The sequence below is a fragment of the Pongo pygmaeus genome, chromosome X (genome assembly GCF_028885625.2).
Source record: "Pongo pygmaeus isolate AG05252 chromosome X, NHGRI_mPonPyg2-v2.0_pri, whole genome shotgun sequence".
NCBI lineage: Eukaryota > Metazoa > Chordata > Mammalia > Primates > Hominidae > Pongo > Pongo pygmaeus.
Window position 1 is genome coordinate 134,719,536 of NC_072396.2, and position 12,708 is coordinate 134,732,243.

The following is a 12,708-nucleotide window of genomic DNA, read 5'->3' on the forward strand; positions in this document are numbered from 1 at the left end:
CCTATTGACTAATGATGTTGATTATATTTTCATGTATCTATTTGCCATTTGTATGTCTTCTTTGGAATAGTGTCTAATTGGGTCCTCCACCCTTTTTTTTTTTTTTTTTTTTGAGATGGAGTTTCACTCTTGTTGCCCAGGCCAGAGTGCAATGGCACGATCTTGGCTCACTGCAACCTCTCTGCCTCCTGGGTTCAAGCTATTCTTCTGCCTCAGCCTCTCAAGTAGCTGGGATTACATGTGTGCGCCACCACACCTGACTAACTTTGTATTTTTAGTAGAGACAGGGTTTCTCCATGTTGGTCAGGCTGGTCTTGAACTCCTGAACTCAGGTGATCCACCCGCTTTGGCCTCCCAAAGTGCTGGGATTACAGGCATAAGACACTGTGCCCGGCCCCTCCACCCATTTTATAAAGGGCTGTTTTTCTTTTTGTGTTTGAGTTGAGAGATTTCTTTATATATTCTCATAGTAGATTCTTATGAGACTTAGAATTTGCAAACATTTTCTCCCTCTATATGGGTTGTATTTTCACTTTGTTGATAATATTTTTTGAGGCACAAATATTTTTACTTTTAATTAAGTCCAATTCATGTGTTTTTTCTTTTGTTGCTTCAGCATTGGGTATCACACTTGAGAAATTGTTGCCTAATCCACAATCATAATTATTTACATTTTTGCTCCTTTTTAAGAATTTTCTGTTTAAAACTTTTATTATTTAAAAAATAATAATAGTAGTAAAAACAGAGCAAGCTCTTTTTCCCTGTCCCTGCTCCAAAAATCCGCAAAATATGGAATGCTTCACAAATTATCGTGTCATCCTTGCTCAAGGACCATGCTAATCTTCTCTGTATCGTTCCAATTTTAATATATGTGCTCCCGAAGTGAGCACTCTTTTAAATAATTTTCTGGTTGTAGATCCCACATTTAGTTCTTTGATCCATTTTGAGTTAATTTTTCTATGTAGTATGAGATAAGGGCCAAATGCATTCTTCACATGTGGATATTCAGTTGTTCCAGAACCATTGGTTGAAAAGACTTTTTCCCTATTGTATGATTGTGGCATCCTCATAAAAATCAGATTTCCATTGATGTATGGGCTGATTTCTGGACCCTTGTTCTGTCCTACCACTGTATATTTCTATGCTTATGGCAGGACTATAAGGTTGTGATTACTGTAGTTTTGTAGAGGTGTTGTGTTGTAAGTTTTGAAATCAGAAACTGTGAGTTCTTCTACTTTATTCTTTTCCCAGACTTTTTTTTTTTTTTCCGGACATTCAGGGTCCATTGCAATTCCACATGAATTTTAGGATCAGTTAGTTCATTTCTGACAAAAACAGCATCTTGTATTTTTATACGCCTTGCATTTCAACTGTAGATCAATGAGGACTATTGCTATCCTAACAATGTAAAGTATTGTTGTTCATGAAACTGGTATGGTTTTCCACTTATATAGGTCTCCTTTAATTGCTTTAGATAGTATTTGTTAGTTTTCAAAGTACTAGTCTTGCACTTTCATGGTTAAATTTATTCCGAAGTATTTTTATCCATTTTTAAATTATTATTATTATTTGAGACAGGGTCTGGCTCTGCTGTCCAGGCTGCAATGCAGTGGAGTAATCTTGGCTCAATGCAACCTCCACCTCCTGGGCTCAAGCCATCCTTCCACCTCAGCCTCCTAAGTAGCTGAGACTACAGGCACTTGCCATCACACTTGGTTAAATTTTGGTAGCTCATGCCTGTAATCCCAGCACTTTGGGAGGCCAAGGTGGCGGGTGGATCACTTGAGGCCAGGAGTTCAAAACCAGCCTGGTCAACATGGTGAAACCCCATCTCTACTAAAAATACAAAAATTAGCCGGGCATGATGGCAGATGCCTGTAATCCCAGCTACTCGGGAGGCTGAGGCAGGAAGCAGAGGTTCCAGTGAGCCAAGATCGCGCCAAACCATTGCCTTATCCAAGGTCACGATGATTTACGTCTATATTTCCTTTTAAGATTTCTAGAGTTTTAAGTCTTATAGTTAGATATTGAATCCTCTTTATGTTAATTTTTGATTATGGTATGAGGTAGGGGACAAAATTCTTTTGCTTTTGAATACCAGAGCCATTTGTTGAAAAGACTTTTTTCCCTCACTGAGTGGTTATGACACCCTCATCAAAAATCAATTGACCATAGGCTGGGTGTGGTGGCTCACACCTGTAATCCCAGCACTTTGGGAGGCTGAAGTAGGCAAATCACTTGAGGTAAGGAATTCAAGACCAGCCTGGGCAACTCAGTGAAACCCGTCTCTACTGAAAATACAGAAATTAGCTGGACGTGGTGGTACATGCCTGTAATCCCAGCTACCCAGGGGGCTGAGGCAGGAGAATCGCATGAACCAGGGAGGTGGAGGTTGCAGTGAGCTGAAATTGCACCACTGCACTCCAGCCTGGGCAAGAGAGCAAGACTCCATCTCAAAAAAAAAAAATCAATTGACCATAGATGTGTGGGTTTATATCTGGACTCTCATTGTATTCCACTTCTCTATGTTTCTATCCTATGCTTTGTAATAAGTTTTTTTTCCTTTTTTCGAGACGGAGTCTCACTCTGTCGCCCAGGCTGGAGTGCAGTGGTGCAATCTCAGCTCACTGCAGCCTCCGCCGTCCAAGTTCAAGCGATTCTTCTGCCTTAGCCTCCTGAGTAGCTGGGATTACAGGCACCTGCCACCACGCCTAGCTAATTTTTTGTAGTTTTAGAAGAGACGGGGTTTCGCCATCTTGGCCAGGCTGGTCTTGAATGCCTGTCCTCGTGATCCACCCGTCTCGGCCTCCCAAAGTGCTGGGATTACAGGTGTGAGCCACTGCGCCCAGTGTTTTTTTTTTTTTTTTAGATGGAGTCTTGCTCTGTCACCCAGGCTGGAGTATAGTGATGCAATCTCAGCTCACTGCAACCTCCGCCTTCTGGGTTCAAGCAATTCTCATGCCTCAGCTTCCTGAGTAGCTGCAATCACAGGCGTGCGCCACCACGTCTGGCTAATTTTTGTTTGTTTGTTTTTTTGTCTTTTTTTTTTTTTTTTTTTGAGTAGAGGCGTGGTTTTGCCATATTGGCCAGGCTGGTCTTGAACTCCTGGCCTCAAGTGATCCGCCCACCTTGGCCTCCCAAAGTGCTGGGATTACAGGCGTGAGCTACCATGCCCAGCCTGTAATAAATTTTGAAATTTATTTTGAAAGAAGGCTGTGTTCTTTTACATTGTTCTTTCTCAACACTGTTTTTGCTCTTTAGGGTACTCTTCAGTTTCATATGAAATTTAGGATCAGTTCATCTATGTTGGGGAGAAAAGGCAGATTTGAAAGGTCTTGTATTCTATCTGTAAATCAATTTGGGGAGTTTGCCATCTTAATAACATTACATTCTCTAGCCCATGAAATTGGGATGGCGCACCATTTATTTATATCTTCTTTAATTTATTTCAACATATTGTAGTTTTTAGTGTACAAGTTTCACAATTCCTTGGTGAAATTTATTCCTAAGTGTTTTATTAGCTTTGATTCTGTTTGAAATGAAATTCTTTTCTTAGTTTTGCTTTTGGTTATTTTATGCTAGTATATAGGAATACAACTGTTTTTCAAATAGCTTTGTTTGAAAAGTCACCCGTTTAAACTGTGCAATTCAATGGTTTTTAGTATATTCACAGATATGTGCACCATCACCACAGTTGATTATGACATATTTTCATTGCCTCAGTCAGAAATCCTGTAGTCTTTAGTCATCATTTTTCTATCCTACATAACCTTTAATCATAATCACCCACTAGTCTACTTGCTCTCTGTTAAATTTGCATTTTCTGCATATAAATGGACTCATAAAATAAGTTGTCTTTGTGTGTGACTTTTGCTTTTTTTTTTTTTTTTTTTTTTTTGAGACAGAGTTTCGCTCTTGTTGCCCAGGCTAGAGTGCAATGGCACGATCTCGGCTTACCACAACCTCTGCCTCCTGGATTCAAGCGATTCTCCTGCCTTAGCCTCCCGAGTAGCTGGGATTACAGGCATGCGCCACCACGCCCGGCCACCATGCCCTGCTAATTTTGTATTTTTAGTAGAGATGAGGTTTCTCCATGTTGGTCAGGCTGGTCTCAAACTCCCAACCTCAAATGATCTGCCCGCCTCAGCCTCCCAAAGTGCTGGGATTACGGGCGTGAGCCACCGTGCCCGGCCGTGTGTGACTTCTTTACCTAGCATAATGTTTCCAGTGTTTGTCTATGTGATAGTATATGTCAATTCTTCATTCCTTTTTTAGGCTATACAGTATTCTATTGTATGGATATATCTCATTTTGTTTAGAATTCATCAATTGATGGATATTTGGGTTTTTCTACTTTTGGCTATTATTAATAATGCTGAACATTCACGAAAATTTGTGGACAAGTATTGTGTAAGCATGTTTTCAATTCTTTTGGGTATACATCTAGAAGTGGATTGTTTGGTCATATGGTAACTCCATGTTTAGCTTTGTGAGGAACTGCAGAACTGTTTTCCCCAGGGACTGATCCATTTTAGATTCCCATCCACTATGTATGATGGTTTCCATTTGTCTGCATTTTTCCTAATACTTGTTTTTTAACTTTAAAAAAACTGTAGCTTTCCAGTGGATGTGAAGTAATATCTCATTATGATTTTGATGAGCATTTCTATAATGACTAATGAATTGCCTATCTTTTAATTTGCATATTTATTTTGTGTATCTTTGGAAAAATGTTTGTTCAAGTTCTTTGTCTATTTTTAAAGTGGGCTGTTGGGAGAGAATCCTTTATATATTCTGGATACCACCTTCTTATGAGTTATATTATTTGCAAATCTTTTCTCCCTTTCTGTGGATTGTCTGGTCAACTTTCTTGATAGTGTCCTTCGAGGTACAAACATTGTTAATTTTAATGAAGCCCAATTCATCTACTTTTTATTTTCATACTTGTACTTTTGGTATCATAATTAAGAAACCATTGCCTAATTCAAGGTCATAAAGATTTAGTATGTGTTTTCTTCCACAGTTTCATAGCTTTAGGCTGTATTTAGGTCTTTGGTCCATTTTGAGTGTTTTTTTTCTTTTTTTTTTTTTTGTCTGTGGTATGGGATAGAGACCAAATACATTATTTTTCACATGAATATCCAGTTGTCACAGAACTATTTGTTGAAAACACTATTGTTTCCCATTGAATCAGTGTAGCACCTTTGCTGAAAATCAATTGACCTTAAATTTATAGGTTTATCTCTAGACTCCTATTCTATTCCATTGCTGTATATTTCTTTTTTATGACAGATCTACACTGTTTTGATTTCTGCAGCTTTGTAGTAAGTTGTTTAATTCAGTAGTGTGGGTTCTTTCCCATTGTTCTTTTCCAAAATTGTTTTACCTATTCGAGGATTTTTGGAATTACATGTGAATTTTAGGATAGACTTGTCTATTTCTGCAAAAAAGGCAGACTTGTCTATTTCTGCCAAAAAGGTATTTTGGTAGGTCATGCATTCAAATTGCAGATCAATTTGGGGAGAATTGCCATCTCAAAAATATTAGCTTTCTAGTTCATGAAACTAGATTGGTTTTCCACTTATTTAGGTCTTCTAAAATTTTGTTCAAGAATAGCTTGTATTTTCCAGTGTATGAGTCTTTCATTTTCTTGGTTAAATACGTTCTCTAATATTTTTATCCTTTTTGATGCTACTTTTTTTGGGGTGGTAATGGATTTTTAAACAGCCTTATTGAACTATAATTCACAAACAATACAAATCATTCATTTAAAGAGTACAGTGCAATGGTTTTTGTATATTACATTATTTTAAAAAAAAAACTTGTGGCGAAATATGTGTAATATAAAAATTGCAAATTTTGCATCTTAACAATTTTAAGGTTACAATTGAGTGGCATTAAATGCATTCCCGTTGTAGTATAACCATCACCACTATCGATTTCATAACTTTTTCATCTCCCCAAACAGAAAGTGTAACTATTGAGCTCCCCATCACCCTTGTCCTCCAGCACCTAGTAATCTCTATTATACTTCCCCTATATATTCATTTGTTTATAAAGGATACCTCATATAAGTGGAATCATACAATATTTGCCTTTTTGTGTCTGGCTTATTTCACTTAGCATAATGTTTTCAAGGTTCATCTATGCTATAGTATGTATCAGTATTTCATTTTTTTTTTTTTTTGATGGAGTTTTGCTCTTGTCGCTCAGGCTGGAGTGCAATGGCGCGATCTTGGCTCACTGCAACCTCCTTCTCCTGGATTCAAGTGATTCTCCTGCCTCAACTCCCCGAGTAGCTGGGATTACAGGTGCCCACTACCCTGCCTGGCTAATTTTTTTTATTTTTAGTAGAGACGGGGTTTCACTATGTTGGCCAGGCTGGTCTCGACATCCTGACCTCAGGTGATCTGCCCACCTCAGCCTCCCAAACTGCTGGGATTACAGGCGTGAGCCACCACACCCGGCCTGTTCCATTCCTTTTTAAAGCCAAGTAGTATTTCATTGTGCCACATTTTGTTGATCCATTAATGTATCAATGGGTATTTAGGTTGCTTCCACCTTTTGGTTATTGTGAATAACCACTGTTATAACTATGGGTATAAAAATACCTGTTTGAGTCCCTGCTACCAATACTTTTGGGTAAATATCCAGAAATGAAATTGGTAGATCACGTGGTAATTATACATTTGACTTGAGAAACTGCCAAGCTGTTTTCCACAGCAGCTACACTATTTTACTTCCCCACCAGTAATGCACAAGGGTTCCAATTTCTTTATATTCTCCCCAACACTTGTTATTTTCTCCTTTTTTTCTGAATAGCCATAATAGTAGCTGTGAAGTGGCATTTCATGTGGTTTTGATTTGCATTAGAATGATGTTGAGCATCTTTTCATATGTTTACAGGAAATTTGATATGCTTTTTGCAGTAGTATCTGTTCAAATCTTTTGTCCATTTTTAAACTAGGCTTTTTATCTTTTTGTTGTTGAGTTGGGGACATTATTTCTATATTCTGAATACTAGAACCACATGAGATATATCATTTTCAAATATTTTCTCCCATTCTGTGAGTTGTCTCCTCATTTTCTTATTACTTACTGGGTACATAGTGTTATTCTTTGATGATGAAAGGATTTGAGGTGGTGGTTGCACAGCATTGTGAAAGTAGTAGATGCCGCTGAATTGAACCCTTGTAAATGGTGAATTGTATGTTAGGTGAATTTCACCTTAATAAAAATAAACAAGAATACCAGCAAGGTTTAGGGAAATCCTTGTATCTACCAATGTTAAAAGAGTAAATGTAAACAAATTTTCTGCCAGGAAACACCAGAAGTGGGAAATTCTTTCAAGCTGTTAGAGGAGAATAATGAGAGTTCAACTGTGATTGGTGTGTGATTACCTGAAGGGTTTGATTGTTATTAAACTAATTTTTCCATCATATTGTTCCTTCTAGTCCCAAGTGGACAGAGATATTGTAGGAAATACACTGGTAGGAATAATATTTTCTCACTGAAAAGGGCATATGTGGCCAGGTGCGGTGGCTCATGCCTGTTATCTCAGAACTTTGGGAGGCCAAGGCGGGTGGATCACCTGAGGTCAGGAGTTTGAGACCAGGCTGGCGAACATGATGAAACTCTCTCTCTACTAAAAATACAAAAATTTGCTGGGCGTGGTGGCGGGCGCATGTAATCCCAGCTACTTGGGAGGCTGAGGCAGGAGGATTGCTTGAACCTGGGAGGTGGAGGTTGCAGTGAGCCGAGATCACGCCATTGCACTCCAGCCCGGGTGACAAGAGTGAAACTCTGTTAAAAAAAAAAAAAAAAAAAGAAGAAGAGCTCATGCAAAGATCCCATTAGAGCATGAAAAAAAATACCCTGTTATAATGTCAAATGATTGATAAATTTCATTCCAGCTCCCATTTTTTGAGTGTCTAACTTATTAGCTGAATACTGTAGAAAGATGCCTGGCAGCCCCAATCTTCAAGGAATTCACAGTATAATGAGAAAGAAGGAAGTATAAAATATTCTGGGCAATAATAGACATGAAAAATTTCACAGCTAGGCGCAGTAGCTCACGCATGTAATCCCAGCACTTTGGGAGGCTGAGGGAAGAGAATCGCTTGAGGCCAGGAGTTCAAGACCAGCCTTGGCAACGTAGGGAGACCCTGTCTCTACAAAAGGTATAAAAATTTAGCTGAGCATGGTGGCATGCACCTTCAGTCCCAGCTACTCAGGAAGCTGAGTAGGGAGGACCTCTTTAGCCCACAAGGTCGAGGCTGCAGTGAGCTGTGACTGTGCCACTGCACTGCAGCTTGGGGAACAGAGTGAGTCCCTGTCTCAAAAAAAAATAATTTTTTTTCACCAGTCAGTCCCACTACAGGAGCTGTCATGACTGAGGATTTGGGCAGATGGCTATTTCTTCCTCTAAGTCAGTATGTTTGGGAAGGGTAAGAAGCTGGCTCTCCATTATTCTTAAAAATAGGCATGAATCAGATTAGATTACATGTCTCCTCCTTTTCTCAGGATTTCCCTATAGCTCTGCCACTGAGCTGTGGAATCTTATCACTGGGATGAGGCCTTAAAAGTTATCTAATCCTGGCCAGGCGCAGTGGCTCATGCCTGTAATCATAGCACTTTGGGAGGCCGAGATGGGTGGACCGCCTGAGGTCTGGGGTTCGAGACCAGCCTGGCCAACATGGCGAAACCCCGTTTCTACTAAAAATACAAAAATAAAATAGAATAAAATAAATTTAGCTGAGCATGGTGGCATGTACCTGCAGTCCCAGCTACTCAGGAGGCTAAGGCAGGAGAATTGCTTGAACCTGGCGGGGGCAGAGGTTGCAGTTAGCTGAGATAGCACCACTTCACTCCAGCCTGGGTGAACTCCAGTTTTCTGAAACTCTGTCTCAAGTTATTTGATCCTTCTGTTCATTTCATACTTGGGTCTTTGTTACCAAAAATGACCAATGGGCTTGTATCAGTTAGAAATACTAAATTACAAGTAAGAGAAAAGTCAAATCCCTCTGGCCTAACCAATAAAAGTAGACCTGGGTTTAGAACCTATTTGTTTCAGAGGCTCAAAAATGGCACCAAAGTTAGATATCTTTCTGCCTATGTTTTCTTGATGTCTGCTTTATTTTAACTTGGCTGTCCTTGTGGCTGAGATATGGCTGCCCACAGCTCCAAGTCTCCTTGTTTCTTTGAGCGCATGAAGAGAGGGTTGCCTTTGAAATTCCTCCCAAATATGAAAGAAAAACTATTCCCAAAGCCCTGACAAAATCAACCAATGGCAGGGAATGGGACTATGCTGATTGATTTAAATAGGAATTATGCTAATTTGCTTATTTTAGAATTATAGTTCCTGGGGCGAGCCAGTGCAGGGATGTGACACTAAAGGACATGGGGCAGCCACCAAGAAAAGAGAGGGGAATATTGGGGTGGCTACCACAGGGTCTTGGCTTAGCCATTGACAACATCATGGAAACTCCCACCCTCAAGATACAATTGCCTTCCCCTGCTGGACAACTCTGTTGGTAAAAAAATATTTCCATATTTTCCATGGAATCCAACTCTGAGTTCCAATAGCTCTTCTTGACATGCTATTGCCCTCAGATGGTGGCTACTTCCTTCAATTTATTACTTTGGATGTGCCTTGCCTTCTTTCTTAGCAGTGTCTCTTCTGCCTGAGCCTTATAGATGTTTACGGCATCCAGTGACCCCAAAACTGACTGGCTGTCACTGGAGAAACCCTTACTTCCATCCCCGAATTGAACAGAACCGAAATTTAATTGTCTTGTCTTCTCTATTGCACTTGAGAGGCTTCAGAGGGTGCAAGCCCCAAGCTTTGGCAGCTTCCATGTGGTGTGGAGCCTGCAAGTGCACAGAAGTCAAGAACTGGAGTTTGGGAACCTCTGCCTAGATTTCAGAGGATGTATGGAAACATCTGGATGCCCAGGCAGAAGTTTGCTGCAGGGGTAGGGCCCTCATGGAGAACCTCTGCTAGGGCAGTGCAGAAGGGAAATGTGGGGTTGGAGGCCCCACACAGAGTTGCTACTGTGGCACTGCCTAGTGGAGCTGTGAGAAGAGGGCCACCGTCCTTCAGACCCCAGAATGGTAGATCCACTGACAGCTTGCACTGTATGCCTGGAAAAGCCACAGACACTCAATGCCAGCCCATGAAAGCAGCTGGGAGGGAGTCTGTACCCTGCAAAGCTACAGGGGCAGAACTGCCCAAGACCATGGGAACTTACCTCTTGCATCAGCGTGACCTGGATGTGAGACATGGAGTCAAAGGAGATCATTTTGGAGCTTTAAGATTTGACTGCCCTGCTGAATTTTGGACCTGCGTGGGCCCTGTAGCCCCTTTGTTTTGGCTAATTTCTCCCATTTGGAATAGCTGTATTTACCCAATGCCTATACCCCCATTATATCTATGAAGTAACTAACTTGCTTTTTATTTTGCAGGCTCGTAGGTAGAAGGGATTTGCCTTGTCTCAGGTGAGACTTTGGACTGTGGACTTTTGAGTTAATACTGAAATGAGTTAAGACTTTGGGAGACTGTTAGGAAGGCATGATTGGTTTTGAAATGTGAGGACATTTGAGATTTGGAGGGGCCAGGGGTGGAATGATATGGTTTGGCTGTGTCCCCACCCAAATCTCATCTTGAACTCCCACGTGTTGTAGGAGGGACCTGGTGAGAGGTAATTGAATCATGGGGCAGGTCTTTCCCATGCTCTTCTTGTGAAAGTGAATAAGTCTCATGAGATCTCATGTTTATATAAGGGGGAGTTTCCCTGCACAAGTTCTCTTTTTGCCTACTGCCATCCATGTAAGATGTGACTTTGCTCCTCCTTTCCACCATGATTGTGAGGACTCCTCAGCCACGTGGAACTGTAAGTCCATTAAACCTCTTTTTCTTCCCAGTCTTGGGTTATGTCTTTATCAGCAGCATGAAAATGGACTAATACACTTTCTGTTTATTTATAACTAATCTACTCCATTGTTAAACATTTATCCTATTTTTGTACTTTTGTTTTTCTAGCTTTTAAAAACTCACAATTTTTTCTTTTATTTCCTAGAGTACTTGCTAGAATTTTTAAACTGATACATAATAATTGCACATATTTATTGTACATATATCCATCACCTCAAATATTTATCATTTCCTTATGTTGAGAACATTTATTCCAAGTCTTTTTTAGACATTTTGAAATATACAATAAATTATTGGTAACTGTCGTCACTCTACTGTGCTATCGAACATTTGGACTTGTTCCTTCTAACTGCATTTTTGTATCCATTAACCAACCTCTCTTCATCCCCCTTCCCTTCTCCCATTCTCAGACTCTGATAATCACCATTCTACCTTCTACCACCATGAGATTAATTTATTTAACTCCCACATATGCATGAGAACATGCAATATTTGTCTTTCTGTTCCTGGCTTATTTCACACTAGTCTGCCATCTTCTCTGTTTGCTGGGTCATCACTGTTCTTGCTCTAACTTCTTGTCTGTTGGCATATTAGCTGTCGTGCAGTGAACAAAATGAGTTTGGACTTGGTTACAGTTCTGTGAAAAGTTACAAATCAATTTTGATTCAAAACCATGCTGGGAACTCTTACAAGTCTTAGAGTGAAGGTCCAGATTCAGTTCCAGATTCATTCATATTGCTTCAAATGACAGGATTTCATTCTTTTTTTTTAAATGGCTGAATAACATTCCATTGTGTATATAATATATACCACATTTTCATTATCTATTCATCTGTTGATGGGCACTTAGGTTGGTTACACATCTTATCTATTGAGAATAATGCTGCAATCAACATGGGAGTGCAGATATCTTTTCAATATACTGATTTTCTTTCTTTTGGAGATATACCCACTAGTGGAATTGCTGGATCATATGATTGTTCTATTTTTAGTTTTTGAGGAACCTCCATTCTGTTTTCCATAATGGCTGTGCTAATTTTCACTCCCACTGACAGTGTATGAGAGTTCCTCCTCCTCTGTACCCTCAACATCATCTGTTATTTCTTATTTTTTTGATAATAGCCATTTTAACCTGGGTGAGATGACCTCGTTGTGGCTTTGATTTGCATTTTTCTGCTGATTAATGATGTTGAACATGTTTTTATATACCTGTTGGCCATTTGTATGTCTTCTTTTGAAAATATCTACTCAAATCATTTGCCCATTTAAAAATGGGATTATTTGGGTGGTTTTTTTTTTTTTTTTTTGCTGTTGAGTTCTTTATGTATTGTGGTTATTAATCCTTTCTCAGATGGATAGTTTGCAAATATTTTCTCCCATTCTGTAGGTTGTCTCTTCACTCTGTTGATTGTTTCCTTTGCTGTGCAGAAATTTTTTAGCTTGATGTAATTCCATTTGTTTATTTTTGTTTTTATTGCTTGTGCTTTTGTAGTCTTACCCCAAATCTTTGCTCAGACCGGTGTCCTGAAGCATTTCTCCAATGTTCTCTTAAAGCAGTTTCAGTTTCAGGTCTACAGTTAAGTCTTTACTTTTGAGTTATTTTTGAGTTATTTTTGTATATGGTGAGAGATAGGGGTCTAGTTTCATTGTTTTGCAGATGAATATCCAGTTTTCCCCAGTATCACTTATTGAAGAGATTGTCCTTTCCCCAATGTATGTTCTTGGCACCTTTGTTGAAAATGTAAAAACTCATAATGTTTAGTAAACATTCCAGA

General features: G+C 39.5%; 1 non-coding gene across 1 annotated transcript; it reads right to left on the bottom strand.

Annotated features, from left to right (window-relative positions):
- Window positions 1–783: 783 nt before the first annotated feature.
- Window positions 784–890, bottom strand: LOC129025477 (U6 spliceosomal RNA). Its single transcript, XR_008497233.1, has one exon. It is a non-coding gene; the product is annotated as a U6 spliceosomal RNA (small nuclear RNA).
- Between the last annotated feature and the right edge of the window lie 11,818 nt (window positions 891–12,708).